This window comes from Tasmannia lanceolata, unplaced genomic scaffold (assembly GCF_043159265.1).
Source record: "Tasmannia lanceolata isolate RefF3 unplaced genomic scaffold, GAP_Taslan_0.1 ptg000008l, whole genome shotgun sequence".
Lineage (NCBI taxonomy): Eukaryota > Viridiplantae > Streptophyta > Magnoliopsida > Canellales > Winteraceae > Tasmannia > Tasmannia lanceolata.
The window spans coordinates 65,241,884-65,257,846 of record NW_027518685.1 but is presented as its reverse complement, the minus strand read 5'-3'; the positions used below and the strand labels follow the sequence as shown (position 1 = coordinate 65,257,846).

Below are 15,963 nucleotides of genomic sequence, written 5' to 3'. Positions count from 1 at the left end.
TAGATGTAGCGACAAAATCCGATCGAGCAATTAGATTCGAATAGACACTCAATGCGACAAACAATATTTTATTTTATTTTCTATTTTTTTAGTTTCAACAAGTGTTTCAAAACGCAGGATGCAGGTCGAAACATGACAAAAGCAAATCCAAGTCAACTCACCACAATGTGGTTGTAGACACCCCATTTTGACCGAACCTGAGTTCGCTATGTTTGTGCGAAGCCTTGTCAAATCAGTGAGCTGGGGTCCCAAATTGAACCCTAGGGTAGCTTAAGGTCCCCCTTAGGTGTTCGTAAAATGTCGTTGAGATCCGAGCGCGTTTGCTCAGTGAACGAGCCAGGGTAGTGTGCGTAGTACGAATCCCAAAAGGGGAGTGAATGCATCTGAAAAGGGGTTTGTCCACGGGAAAAAGGAGGCAAATATATTATTTTCATATAAAAAGGGGGTTAAATTAGCCCGTCCAAATCACAGCTTAGTTGGCGCGCCCATCACAGTTTTGTGCGTTTATCAATTGTAGGGGTGCCGATATCTGCAACCCATTTTTGGGTATAAAAATCACAGCAAGAAAGAAAGTTGCTTCTTCGTCGAGGAATTGGGGAGAAAAGTGAGAGAGGAATTGATTTTCGTGAAGAGAGGAGATTACAGAGGGTTTTGGATCTCCTCCTCCGGCCAGATAGCCGGAGCTCCGATTTCCGGTTAGCATATAGTCTACTTCTCAATCTCCTCTACCCTTAACTCCTTTTGATTTCCATCCTCATCATCCCTACATCTCTATCTGGATCAACCACTTTCCTCTCCATCTGAAAACCCTAACCGAGACTTGTACAATCTCCAACCATTTTCCGTCCATTTCCCGACCGTTTGCATTTCCGATCTCTTCTCCGACCGTTTGCCTGAGATCCTACTTCCGATCGGAAGTTGTGAGAGAGAAAAAAAGAGAGATAGGGAGACTAAGAGAGAGAGAGAGAGAGAGAGAGAGAGAGAGAGAGAGAGCTCGCCGGCTTTCACTTTCTCCGGCAATTTATGCCGGAATCTGGCATAAAGAGCCGCTCCACTCCATGGAAATCTTGATTTCCTTTCAGGTATTTTTCCAGATCTGATTTTGTTTTAGATCTGAAATAGAGAGAGATCTAGGGGGGTTTTCATTTCTATAACAGAGGGAGAAAGAGAGGGAAAGGGAAAAAGATTTGCCTTCTTCTCTGGCAAATCTGCTGGATCTCCGACTCACACCATCGCTATTTCTCCTTCATCTTCTTCTTTTCTTAGATTTTAAAACCCTAACCCGTTCTGTATTTTCCGATCGAGTTTCTCCTTCTTCAGCTAGATTGTCGGAGCTCCGGTCAAATTATGTTTCACAGATCAAAGCTTATTTTCATAAGAGGAGAAGAATTCATTTTCTTTGAAAAATCCAGAGAGAGGGAGATTGATTGCCCAAACCCTAACCCTTGTTTTCTTCATTTCCGATCTTCTCCGTGCAAAATTCCGGCGAGAATACAAGTTCCGGCCGGTCAATGATCTCTTAATATTTCTACTGGAGATCCGGCCCAACATCGACTCCATTATCACCTCCAAGATCCGATCATCCCCTTCCCCCTCTTCAACAAACCCTCTATCATTTCTTAAGGTCTGAGGAGAGCAAGATTTGAAGGAAGGTCAGAGAAGAAAAGGTTTACAAGGAGAAGTAAGAAGAAGAAGAAGAGGGAGTTCATCTCAGAACGAGATGCCGATCATTTCTTTGCGAATTCGGTCATCGCTTCGTACCTCCCCAAATCGGATCAGCTTTCTGCTGTCTTGGATCCGCCTCCTATTCACGTAATTCTGGCTGCGAGGCATCGAAGGGTGTTCATTCCGGCATAATCTCCGATCAGGTTCTATTTTATTTTTATTTTTATTTTTTCTAAGCTATTGTTTTTAGTGTAAGGAAAGGACATGGGAATTTTGCCCAATCGTGATTGGATTTTTCTCTCCCTTGACATGCTCTTAAGATTTTGTGATGGTCTGTTGTAAGGGATAAATTGGCTTTATACCTTTGTCGAGACAAGGGTGTCCATATCAGTTTTCATTTGCCTTTGTGGGTGTCAATGCAAGTATTTGAGCTAAGTTAAGGCAGAAGCTTGGATATTCCAGTTAGGTGGCATGGTTGTTGATACTGATAATATTATCCATCGGATTTTCTTAAGTCTTATGGCTTATGTGAATGATATATAGTTTTGATGTAAATATTCTTCAAGTATCTTTTCATCAGAATGTCATAGCATGGGTCAAAGTCATAAGCTTGCCTTGTATTTTCAATAACTTTGTGAAAATTCTAAGCAATTTAAGGACAAAGTGAGTAGATGTAATTATAAAGGTCTGAGAATAGCCATAGTTGATTAATCATATGAGCATTGTGCTGAAATGAAATGACCATGGTTGAATTGTATGTTCCTGTATCAGCCCCTGTTGGCATTAAAACCTGCATATATGTTGGCCCCTTTTATGCACTAAAATCTGTCTATTTTCAGCTCCACTCTTTTGGACAGATTTGTCCACATTTCACCCTCACTGTTTAGCACAGAATCTAGTTCATTTTCACTAGTTCATTTCTACTGGTTCAGTTTCACTGGTTGATATACACTTCACTGATTCATTTTCACTGATCTATTTGATTGTTCACTGGTTCGATCTTTCACTAGTTTAGGATGCTATTGTGTTAAATAAATGAATCAGGTAGAACATTAAAGAAGTGTATTGTGGCACAACACAAGTGTTTGTTTGACACAGCATTAGTTCCTGTTTCATGCCCCTTGTTATGCACTAAATTTTTTTACAAATGGGGAATATCATTGAATATATTGAAAATCTAATATTCTTCTTATGTTAAGTTTTGAGTTAGGTTCTGAAGATGAATGGACTGTTCAGGTGAGACTATCTTGAAAGCTTATCATACTTTCTTTTATTTCATTAGGCTACCCAGCGGCTGGTCTGGGCTAATTAATTTTATAAATTGTTTAATTGAAGAAGGAAATCAGATGATTTGCACTATTCGATGTCCTTGACACGAATATCGTCTGATTTCAAGGCGGTTTGTAGAAATATTATACGTGTAGGAAATCAGATGATTACTTTGGCATCATCTGATTTCATTGGAGTCCCCGTATTGGGGTTTGTGGTTGGCTTTGAAGTGTTTGATATTGTTTTACTTCGTTAGGCTACCCAACGGCTGGTATGGGCTAATTAATGTTGTTTATCATGCTATGATTGCTATTATTATTGTTTATCATTTTCAGCTTAACCTCAAGAAAATTGCTTTGATTTTGATAAATGGTATACCCATAGGAGGTATGCCTTGCCTCATTTAGAGAGCCTTTGAATCATTCGTTTGTGTGGTGATGTTATCGGGGGAGTCTTTGACTCATTTGATCTTTATTGTTGTTATTAGGGAGTCATCTGTCTTGGCTTTGTAAGTATTTAGCATTTAGAAGGCCTGCTTGGCCCCATTTGTAGAATCCTCTCTGAGGTTGCACCTCAATTTGTACCTCTGTTAATTAGAGACCAATTTGGTCAATTAGTTGTCTTAGCCTTGCTTCCCCCTTGCAAGGGCGATGAAGGCGCTAGCCCAAGCCCATCTTATAGGGGACTTACCTGGTCTTAATAGTAATCCCCTCTCCCATTTAGTGGACTTTCTTAGTCTTTTAGACGCCTATAGACATTAGTAGCCCCTTCATTGCAAGGGCGATGAAGGCGCTAGCCCAAGCCCATCCTTAGAGGACTTGCTCAGTCCGAGTAGCATACCCCTCCTTTGTATATAGGAGACTTGCCCAGTCTCATTCTCTTGCTAAGCCTCCTCTTTGTGCGTCGTTTGGTTTTGGGAGAACACCCTACTCGGCTTGGCAGCATACCCCTACCCTTATGGGTATTGGGTTGCACATTTGTTGCACCCTAGGGCTAGGCAGCTGTCCGGCCCGGCTGGGTGTTTTACCTTTGCCAAATATGCAGGGTCTCTTTTTCCTTATTACTTGTGAGCCTCTCCTTATTCGATAGTCAATTCGCATAGGAGTCAGTCCTTGATTAGAGAGTCTTTGACTCATTCATCCTTTAGATGGTATTATTAGAGAGTCTTTGACTCATTCGCCTTTTAGGTGGTGTTATAGGAGAGTCTTTGACTCATTTGCCTTTTCTTGTGTTGTTGTCAGTGGAGTCTTTGACTTGTGTTGTTGTTAGTGGAGTCTTTGACTCGTGTTTCCATCTCTTTTGAAGAGTCTTTGACTCTTGTACCTCTCAGTTGCTCTTTTTGAAGAGTCTTTGACTCTTGTATCCCTCATTTGCTCTCTTTTGAAGAGTCTTTGACTCTTGTATCCCTCAGTTGCTCTTTTTGGAGAGTCTTTAACTCTTTTATCCTTCAGTTGCTTTTATTAGAGAATCTTTGACTCATTTATTCGTCAGTTACTGCTATTAGAGAATCTTGGACTCATTTGCTCTTATAATGGTATTATTAGAGCCTACTTTCTCCTATTAGCCCTAGGGTTCGTCCCTAGGATGTTGTTTTGTATATTCCCTCCGGTCTTTGACCAAAAGGGTGAAAACATCAGAAATTTTAAAATCCATAAACATTGAAATCATTAAAAATCTCAAAAACATTAGAAACTTAAAACACAAAAAAATAGTTGATTTGCTGTAAGTGTTTGATAGGTAGAGAGTTCATTTTCGAACTACGTTGGCTTGATCCCTTTCAACAGGGTACGTAGTGCAGCTTGGGATCCACATCCCAAGTCCAGCCAAACTTTTAAAAAATAAACATTTTAAATCTCTCAAAAATTACAAAAATATTCAAGCCCTTTTCAAAAAGATCTTCCTCTAGAGTTAGGATTGTGTCCTAGCTATTTAGGTTGTGTTCTAGAGTTAGGAGTTTGTCTTGATTTGTATTGATATGGTGTGTCCTGTCGTGTGAGTGTCTCTAGAGTTAGGAGGCCTCGAGTCGATCAGTTAGACATTTAGTCGAACCGATGGCTAGACTAGGCATATAGTCAGCCCTTGGTTTTCCCTAGGATGCACGGCCTAGTTACACATAGGTTGTAGGAACCACCTGCATTAGCTTAAGGCTAATCAACTTGCATTAGTTAGGGCATATAGGGTGTCCTAAAATCCACCACTCACTGGAATTTAAATAATAGTACAAAAAGCTTGTAAAAATCGGTCGAGTCTAGCGGATCGAGTCTAGGATAGCGGTTCTAGATGGTTAGGCATCGTAGTTTAGAATAGGGCATCGAACTACGTGGACTCCGATTCTTCCCGAGGCCGGGATACGTAGCGCAGCTAGGATGGATGGCCATTCTGGTCCGAGTCCAGTCCTACATTAGAGTTTTAGGATTTGTTTGTTTCAGTCATATATAGTATGGATTTGCGTTTCATGTTTTGATGTGTTTTCTTACTTTCTTGTACTGACCTTTTACCTTTAGCTGTAGCCTGCATGTACGTGTCCACCGGAAACTTAGACACCCATTAGGCTTGTCACTTATAACCTAGCTTTGCTTAGGTAATACATCTTTCATTTCTTTTTATGTCTGCTTATTTCTCTATCCTCAGGAAATGCATGCTTAGGTAGACGATTCCTGAGGATTGTTCCCATTTCACATGATTTTTATTCAAACTTCTTTGGAGTTACTAAAAATGGCATAAGAGACCAAGTGCTTGCACTCGGACGAATTCGGGGTGCTCTCAGACCTTCCCCATTCGTAACCAGGCACGAACCCATATATATTTCTGGTTATCCATTGCACAGAGGATTTGATTTTAGGGTTCCATGGCATATCCATGGATGGCGACTCTGAGTTTATTTCAGGTATGTCTTGGTTTCGAGCTTTGGCTCCGGATCGAGACATATCTCTTTCTTTTTATATCGCCACTCGTGCTATGCTATGAGGGTGGCATCCGTTTTGAGAGTTCCTTGGTAGAGCTCTCCTGTTCACGTGGATGATCCAGAGGGTGCTAGGGACCTGTTCCTTCGCCGCCTACCTCGGATCAGGGTCCATAGTGGTCAAGTACTCTGTTGATGCGGTTGTAACTCAAGAGAGCCATGAGAGTTCTGAGTGAACTTATAGGACAAAACATGGAACATGGCAGTCAACTCGGAGAAGTCCACGATGAGGAGGAGGAGATTTGAAACTATGGTCTCAACAATGTTTCTTCTCTCTCTTGAATTGAATTTCTTCCTTCTTCCATGCCTTTACCCTAAGCCCTAACTTTGTTTAATGTAAATAGGACCTAAGACACTCCGAGATCCAATTTGAAATGGATAATGACCCAGAAAGTAGTATGCAAAAAACATTCCGAGAAGAATCCAACCGATAATGGACCTGAAAGGATCGTAACCAAGACATGGTGGACCTGAGCTAATGTGGATCTGTTGACACTCTATTGAGCCCATATGCTATGATAGTCGCTAATATCTGTACTCCCCTTGTTTTGATGTTGGCAATCCCATCTTCATTCTGGTCCTGGTTTAAAGATCTGCTGGTCTGATCTGTGGTCATTTTTTTTATCGGCATATTGTTTTTTATTTCAACTTAGAGACTTGTAATCAGTAAGTGAAACAAGATTTAAGATTTATGGGACTTGGCCATTAACATCCACACTTTAGATGGACGGACATCCCACTTTGTCTCGACCTCAAATCACTCCAAAGAAAAGTAATATGTTGCTATATTAAAAGTAGGGAAGTGATATATTCGACCCCAAGTCACTCCAAAAGCAAATAATATATTGCTACCTGAAGGATCGTTGTAACTTGGGAGTCAAATGCTGGAGAACCCAGTGTAGAAGCGAGCATATTGACTCTCAGGAAGGCGCAATTTCCATTGTACCTCGATCCATACAGGCTATTTCTAAACCTTTTTTATTTACAGTTCTTTTCATTTTAATCTATGATTATTATGTTAGTGGTAGAGAATATTTTCAAAAAATTCCTATAGATTGTTAGCCATAATAGCTAACACTGCCAATAAAGTATACTTTTCCATCATCATTTACATTTCCTCACTATTTATGTTTTCAATATCGTATATATTTCCTCCCAATTTATATTGGGCAGTGATAAATCGATCCCCATATATCTTAAATCGATTGGAGAGAGAGAGAGAGATGGGGGTCGATTTAAGATACTATGGGGTCAATTTATCACTACCCTTTATATTTCCAATACCATTTTTGTTTCCTCAAAATGTACATTTACAGTAGCTTTTACATTTTTATTACACTTTACTTTTTAGATACTGAAAGATCCCACATCGGAAAGGGAGGAAAAGTTACTGGGCTATATATGTGGATTTCTCCTCTCCTTATGTAGACGTGTTTTCAGCATCTTGAAGGGGCTGGCCCCGCCGAGTGGGTCGGGCACGGTTAGTGTTGTTGGAAAATAAAATCGGGGACGGTAGATGACCCAGAACCGAACAATATCTACACAGTGGGGTCGGGGCGTGACATAATGGTATCAGAGCGGGACCTCCCATCCAGTACGGTGTGCCAGCGAGGACGTTGGGCCCTAAGGGGGTGGATTGAAAGATCCCACATCGGAAAGGGAGGAAACGTTACTGGGCTATATATGTGGATTTCTCCTCTCCCTATATAGACGCATTTTCTGCGGAAAAATGAAACTGGGGAGGGTAGATGACCCAGAACCAGACAATATCTACACAGTAGGGTCAGGGCATGACATAATGGTATCAGAGCGGAACCTCCCATCCAGTACGGTGTGCCAGCGAGGACGCTGAGCCCTAAGGGGGGTGGATTGAAAGATCCCACATCGGAAAGGGAGGAAAAGTTACTAGGCTATATATGTGGATTTCTCCTCTCCCTATGTAGACGCGTTTTCAGCATCTCCAAGGGGCTGGCCCCACCGAGTGAGTCGGGCACAGTTAGTGCTATTGGAAAATAAAACCAGGGAGGGTAGATGACCCAGAAATCTACACAGTGGGGTCGAGGCGTGACATAACGGTATCAGAGCGGGACTTCACATCCAGTACGGTGTGCCAGCGAGGACGCTGGGCCCTAAGGGGGGTGGATTGAAAGATCCCACATCAGAAAGGGAGGAAAAGTTACTGGGCTATATATGTGGATTTCTCTTCAAAGCTTCTCCTTTCCTTGTTTCCAAACTATCTCTTACTTGCCTGTACAATTAGTATATCAAAAGGAATAAAACATACCAATTTAAGTACCAAGCGGGACTCACACAAACGTAAAACTGATGATTCTATGTTACCAACTCAACATCACATTTTATGTGCAAATCTAGGGGAAGTGTAAAAGAGTACATTAAACTAGGATTTAATAATATATGTGTGGGAATAAATTTTACTCAGGAGTACACCTAGCAAAAATCCTCCAATCCCATTTATCATGCTGAGCTAATGGGTAGGATTTAATAATATATGCGTGGGAATAAATTTTACTCAGGAGTACACCTAGCAAAAATCATCCAATGCCATTTATCATGCTAAGTTAATGGGTAAACACGACTTTCTGTGCAAGGTCTAACACTTCACGAAGTTACAAACACAATATCTTTTCTCTCTCAGAGTGATTTCCAAACAGGGCGCGCCTTGTCAATTAAAACCTTCATGGCTGATCTATAAGTGAAAATGACGCTTGGCATAAGGAGCGAATGCCACCAAACCTTCGTCGTTAGACCTAATGACGCTTGGCATAATGGCTTTTTGAAAGACCTAATGTTAGTTTATATTAATCTGCCTGAAATCTGGGTTTGATCTCTGTTATAACCTAAAAACGAAGGTCTTCTGATCTTATCTAGGTTTTGATGTGTCCTTTGAAATCATAGATTTTTTAGTCTTCTTTCAAATGGATTTGGTTTCATAATTTTTGGATTTCACTTGAATATTATATGAATATTTTTTTGCCGAGTGTCTAGTATGTCCAAAAATGTGTTTGAAAATCAGGCAGTACCATTGTAGCGGGAATACATCTAAATTATATTCTAAAGATGAACCAACTTTCTAAATTAAAATATTACTTGGATTATAGGTGATTTGGAGGGTTGATCTTAAAGGTTTAAAAAGAGATCATTTGTTCAGGTTGTGGTATGTAATCTTGTGCTTCTATGTAGGATGTTTTACTACATACAAATTTTGATTTGCGAGCTATCTTGAAAATTTGAAAAACTTTGTTTTAGATCTGATATAAATCTCATTTATTCAAAAGCCATGTTTGGTTTGAGAAACTCATGAAGATTGGATCAAGTACTCAGTGTTGGTTGCATATATTTGGTTGTATTGAAATCTGCAAATTGAAATATGTTTGATGGTTGTTGTTCTCATTATTGCTCATAAATCTTAGTTAGGTATTGTTACGATATGATGATTGCTAACTATTGGGTGATTACTGTTCGATTCAAGTGAATCATTTGACATTGATTGTATTACTAGTATAGCTAGGTTGTGGTATCATTAGCCTTCCGAGTGGAAGTGCATGTTGGGAGAGTTTTCATTGATATTTGAGCATTCCGAGTGGAAGTGCATGTTGGGAGAGTTCCCATTGACATCTTTTGGCCTTCCAAGTGGAAGTGCATGTTGGGAGAGTTCCCATTGATATTTGAGCCCTCCGAGCGGAAGTGCATGTTCGGAGAGTTTCCTTTGATACCTAGCTATATCTAGAAGAGTACAAATTGTTCTTGTATATATTGTGCCTTGAAAAAATTTGTTAGTTGTTGATTAGTTATGTCTTTGTATCTCTATACAATTATACCTCGGTACATCAAATGTTTCTTACGTAACAAGTTGCATTCTTTTAATTTGGTGGTTGTGACTTGTTTGCGAGATACTTGATCCAATCTTGCATAGAATCCTTGAATTACGTATTGAGTGTAAAAACTCATTCCACGCCATCTTTTATTTTTACAGATGTCGAATGATAGCTTTGGATCATGGGAATGCGGGCATGAGGAAAGCTATAAATCGTATTAGAGAGTTTAGATTTCATAGTTCAGTAGTTGCTTGAGGATTTATTTATTTTAGTAGACATTTGCTTATGCAGGTAGTAGGGATTTATTTTATCATTGTGGATCGCGAGCATCTTGACTCATGGGTTAATTAATATGGATATTTATGGATCTCTTTGGAATATTAAATTTGTCTTCCACTAGTTGCTTTGAAAATGGAATATGGTTAATTGTTTTTGCCTTGCATGCCCAAGTCGTCGATTTTGTTGGAGGGCGTGTGGCACTGTTACAGGTACCCTGGCTTTGGGCGTGACAAAAAGTGGTATCACCTACCCTCCCTAGTTTTGTTTTTCCGTAGAAAATGCGTCTACATAGGGAGAGGAGAAATCCACATATATAGCCCATTAACTTTTCCTCCCTTTCCGATACGGGATCTTTCAGATACCGTTTACATTTCGTTGCAATTAACCATTTATCTCACATTTTACATCTATTGTAGCCACCCAAGTTTGGTTTACCTTTGTTAAAATGGTTGTCTTGCAATCCTACTCCTAAGGGAGCTCATAGAAGGAAACCCCGACTTTCATAGTTGCCTGATTTGGACAAGTGACCTAGGGGTGGACATGGTTCCGGTTCGAACCGAGGAACCAAACCAAACCGGCACATTTGGTTCAGTTCGGTTCCATTTCTATATGGTTCGGTTCCGGTTTAGAAATCCAGGAACCGGTGCAAATTCGGTTCGGTTCTAGGTTTGGGGTCTCGGAACCGAAAACCGAACCGAGAACCGAATTGGTTTAATGTGATTTTGCTTTGGATATTAGGGCCCATTTGCTTTGGATATTAGGGCCCATTTGCTTTGGATATTAGGGCCTGATTATTTTCCAAATTTGTATTTCATGGCTTCATGCATTGCCAAAATTTGTGCATGATTATCCCACCTGTTTGTACTTCTTCATACTTCATATAAGTTTTACATTGCCCAAATTTGTGCCTGTTACTGTTAGTGTTACTGCTTATAATTCATATAAAAACAGGGCCATTGGTGAAGGTTGGGTAAACCCAGAACCGAACCGATTATATATGATTCTGGTTCGGTTCGGTTCCACACATATATGGTTCGATTCTGGTTCCAATTTCAGGGAACCGATTATATATGGTTCGGTTCTGGGTTTAGCCCAAAACCAAACCGAACTGAACCATGTCCATCCCTAAAGTGACCAAATCAGCAACCAACGAGCCTAGGTTGTAAGCGAGTACACGATTGGTTAGGTGTTTGGACTTCCAAATTAGCCGTACTCATTGAATACTTGTGGTTCGCCCACGCAAGCATACCATCTGCCAAAGAGGAGGGAAGACCGCTCATTCACCAACAAAAGGTGACTTCAGACTTTAAAACGGGGCCCATTTATTATTTTTACTTAACACCCTAATAGGAACCTGGTACTAATATATCTCTGTTTCAAATGGTCCATAATAACACTCCTTATTGGGTCATGTGTAAGGGTGGCAACGGTTCGGTTTCGGTTCAGTTTGACCCCCAAACCGAAATTTGAATCAGTTTGGTTCTACCAAACCGAAATTTGAATTTTCGGTTCGGTTTTGGTCTGGTTCGGCCAATTTCGCCACCCCTTACTCATAATCATTGGAAATCGGGGGCAACGGTTTGGTTTCGGTTCTATTTGAAATTTGAACAGTTTGGTTCTACCGAACCGAAACCAAACCGAAATTTGAATCGGTTTGGTTTTACCAAACCGAAACTGAATTTTCGGTTCGGTATCGGTTCCGTTTCGGTTGGATTGCCACCCCTAGTCACGTGTCTAACAAGATATTAATAAAAGATTTCATGCTAACAATACCCTTTCTTTATATAAAATGATGAATATTAATATGGTGTAGGCCCTTATAGTCCCATATTTTTCAAAAAGTGCTGTACTGACCACCTATAGGATGATTCAGACCATCCATGTGATGGGCCACAGCATAAATAGGTTGTACCTAAAAAAATCATTTCTACAGGATGATCCCAACCCTCCGATCTATCGAGGAAACTACCTTTATAGATCGGACGGCTAGTATCATCCTATGGAAATGATTTTTGGTGAGCCACCTATTTATGTTGTGTTCCATCATGTGGACGGTTTTGATCATCCTATGATGTGATCCGTACAGCACTTTTTGAAAAATACAGGATTATAAGGGCTTACACTAGGGTGATGATAAATTCGCACCCGTTTTAATGTGATTAAACATCAAAAAGTGTTAAAATTTCAGGTTTCGGTCTCAACCGATACCGAAACTGAAACTTCCGAAATGTACAAAATTTCGGTCGAAATTCAGCTAAATTTTATATAAAATAAAATTTTTTATTGTTTTACAGAATTTCGACTGAAATTTCAGCCAAAAAACCGACATTTCAAGACTTTTTACCAAATTTTGGTTTTGGCAAGCTCCGAAAACGAAATTTAAAACCTTGGCCACAGTATGCACCATTCAAGGAATCAAAGATTGCCTCTTATTGTTGATACTAAAAGTGATTATTATTATTATTATTATTATTATTATTATTATTATTATTATTATTATTATTATTATTATAGAGAGAGAGAAAACGGTTCCTACACATATGTGTAGAGAGTTCTCTACACACTAGCTTAAAATACAGTGGGGGCCCACATTGTTTGGGTGATCCAAGCCATCCATTTTAAAGGCCCTCACATAGAAAAGGTGTCTACAAAAAATCAGATCCATAGGATCATCCCAACCCTACGATTTGTGGAGGTAAAATGGATGTCTTTAAACCTTCACAAATTAGTCCATTTTTTGCCTCCACAGTTCGAATGGTTAGGATGATCCTATGGGTCTAATTTTTTGTGGACACCCTATCTATGTGAGGGCCTTAAAAATGAATGGTTTGGATCACCCAAAAATGTGGCCCCCACTGTATTTTAAACTAGTGTGTAGATAACTTATCTACACATATGTGTAGGAACCATTTTCTCATATATATATATATATATATATATATATATATATACTAGTAAAGACCCGCCGTGCGATGCACGTCAAAACAAAGAACACTAAATGATTCATCAGAAAACATGGAGATAAAGAAAATGGAAAAAAAAAAACCAAAGCTTGAAGCTAACACAAAATAAAGATCCAATTCACTTCTTGTCCCCCTCAAATTTCAAGGATTTGATTGGTCTCCGGAGACTGCAATTAGTCACTTGGACTTTGAGCCCTGCAGGTACAACAAAACTAAAAAATCATTGAACCCTTTTTTTAAAAAAAAAGAGTATTTTTAAAAAAGAAAAGAAAATAAAGAATAATCATTCATGGAAGATATAAATGGAAAAGTAAATTACTCATAAGATGGGCTAAAAACGTTTTAAAAAATGAATTCAATTTGTAAAAAAGAGGCTAGACATGATGGTAAAAGTGATGATTTAAAACAAATGAGGATATAATTGTATGAGAAGAAGAAAAACAGAAAATCCCCATTATCGATTGTGCGGTGATAAAGAGAAATTGAAAATTCTACTGATAGTTTATCAAAGAAACATTAAGTATTTAGATGAACTATAATTACCACATTCGAATGCTTCTATATCAAGCATAATTAAAAGTAGGAGTGGAGCATATCAAAGAAACATTAAGTATTTAGATGAACTATAATTACCACATTCGAATGCTTCTATATCAAGCATAATTAAAAGTAGGACTGGAGCAGATTTATGTTGAAAGAAAGGATCCAATAGGTCATAAAACATTAGAAAAGATGGAAAAGGACCCGAAGAAGAGTCATGTAATATGAAGAACTTAATAGAGGAGCAACATGGGTATATAGAAATTTTCTTATTCTATGAAGAACTTAATAGAGGAGCAACATAGGTATATAGAAATTTTCTTATTCAATAAAGTCCTCTGTTTACATAACAGTTTAGGTTAAGAGATTGGTCACAAAATGAGGGAGAATAAAAATTAGTAACTGGAATGGTTGTAGTGAAATTCCAGAGTCACCATTGTAAAATAAAGTTGCTACGGCTCGACTTTGAGTCATCAAAAACTGGGGATAGATTGCCAAATGGACAAACAACCATAACCATATTAAAAGACATGGTATATAAGTAGCTGAAACTGCAAATTGTTTTCTAGTATTGCCTACCAATACACAGATCTATGCTAAAGCTTCCAGCGAAGACTTGTCTTCTCAAGTACGATGTTTCTCTTCTTGAGACTTTAAAGAGCACAACTTAGGAAAATCTTGAAACACAAAACTCATTTTGAATATCTGGCAATAAGGAAACACTTAGAGACATTAAATTAATAAATTTAATTTCCTCTATTAAGAACGGAAAGGAATTTTCCTCTCGCTATAAATTATGTGAATGAAATCGCCCACTTTGATCAAACAATCCACTATCATACAATGACCATGTGAAATGAATCCAGCTGCTTCCCTGAGATTATTTTAGTTCTATCTCCTGCAGACATGATTCCACTTGGAGGCGAATGCCAACAAAGAGATTGGCAGGAGCAACTATCTTTTAGAAGTATCAAATAGAAAATGCATGAATGAAAAATTACAATTATACGAAATTGAATACCAATATGGTCATCTACAAATGCAACGACTTCTTATTGCAAAAAGACGACAAAAATATGATTCCTAAAAAACACAATAGCATATAGGCCTCCATAAAGAACAAAACAAAACATCAAAACCTCATACGTACCTGAAGCCCAATATAGGCCTTTATATCAACTTCTATGTAGATGTCTGAAAAAGAAATGGAAAAAAAATCCTTTATAAACCAGATCAGAATGGTGTTCCCCTATGATATTCAGCCTTGATGATCCACAAAACTGTACTACTAATTAGAAGTAAGCATAGAGTAGCAAGAATCATTTTTTACCCAAAAATAAAAATAAAATTTCAGATACTAAAGGAAATTGAGTGCTTAAAAAAATACTAAATGAAATTTAATTGAACATTTCTAGTCATTGGATTGGGGAATAAAAAAAGGTTTTGGAAAATCCCAAAGTCAGCAGCAGAGAAAAAGGAAGAATGGATCATGTTTAGCTCGAAATTAAAATGCATATAAAAGAAAAATCCGTTCTCCATGTTCTTTTCTTCCAAGTTTCATCTGCAAGATTACTACCAGCATCCAAACAAAAAATTGAACAAAGAAAACATTAACCACAGACTGATAAATTTTACCAATGAGCTATCGAATATCTCAACATAAATATCAAGAAGGCATCTTGTTCCAAAGCATGTCCTAGCAACATAAATATCGCAAAGGTGTCCTTTCGAGCCTTGGATCACTTAAACCTTTAAAGTCTTGGTTATCCTAAGCATGAGCTACCAATGGTTTAGCCCGAATTATTGAATGCTTGTTTAGAAGGTGCCAAATGGCAGGTTACTGCACGGGGTGAAAAAGTCTTTATTAGTCACAATGGCAAAGATCAAACACTAAAGAACATAAATTTCAACAAAACATTAAAAAGGAAATCAACATGAAGAACAACAATTCGTAGGGAGACACGGATATGCATTCGATGTGGTTCTAGAAATTAACAAATCAACTAACTTTGAAGTAAAAGGGAAAAAGAAAATTCATAGTTTGAAAGTAAGAATTAATAAATTTGTAAGGAACTGATCTTAGAAAAAATCAGGGTATGGAGTAAAATTAGTTCTTGGAGACCATCCTTTCTATTCCAAAAAAACAAAAAAATACAATAATATTGAGGCAAATAGTCCTCATGTTCTTGCCATTATACAGTAAGAAAAAATGATAAATTTAATTATTTTAACGCACAGAATTTGACGCCAAAAACCATCTTATTTAAAAGGAAAATAAAATCAGTGATACCATGGAATCTGTAGAAAGGCTTTCTTTCCTTTTCCCCATAAAAAGATGCTTATTTTTGCATCAAGAGTTGGAATCCTTGATCCATAATAGAAGCAGATCGCCCTTGATGACTACGGTGGCATTATCTTCATCTTCTGCTTAATCGTTGATGTTACCTAC

The 15,963-nt window shown here is 38.4% G+C and overlaps 1 long non-coding RNA gene across 1 annotated transcript; it reads left to right on the top strand.

The window, feature by feature from the left end:
* The first annotated feature begins 595 nt into the window (after nt 1-595).
* Nucleotides 596-10,099, top strand: LOC143883736 (uncharacterized). Its single transcript, XR_013252497.1, has 2 exons — nt 596-1,868; nt 9,891-10,099. It is a non-coding gene; the product is annotated as an uncharacterized LOC143883736 (long non-coding RNA).
* The last annotated feature ends 5,864 nt before the right edge of the window (nt 10,100-15,963 follow it).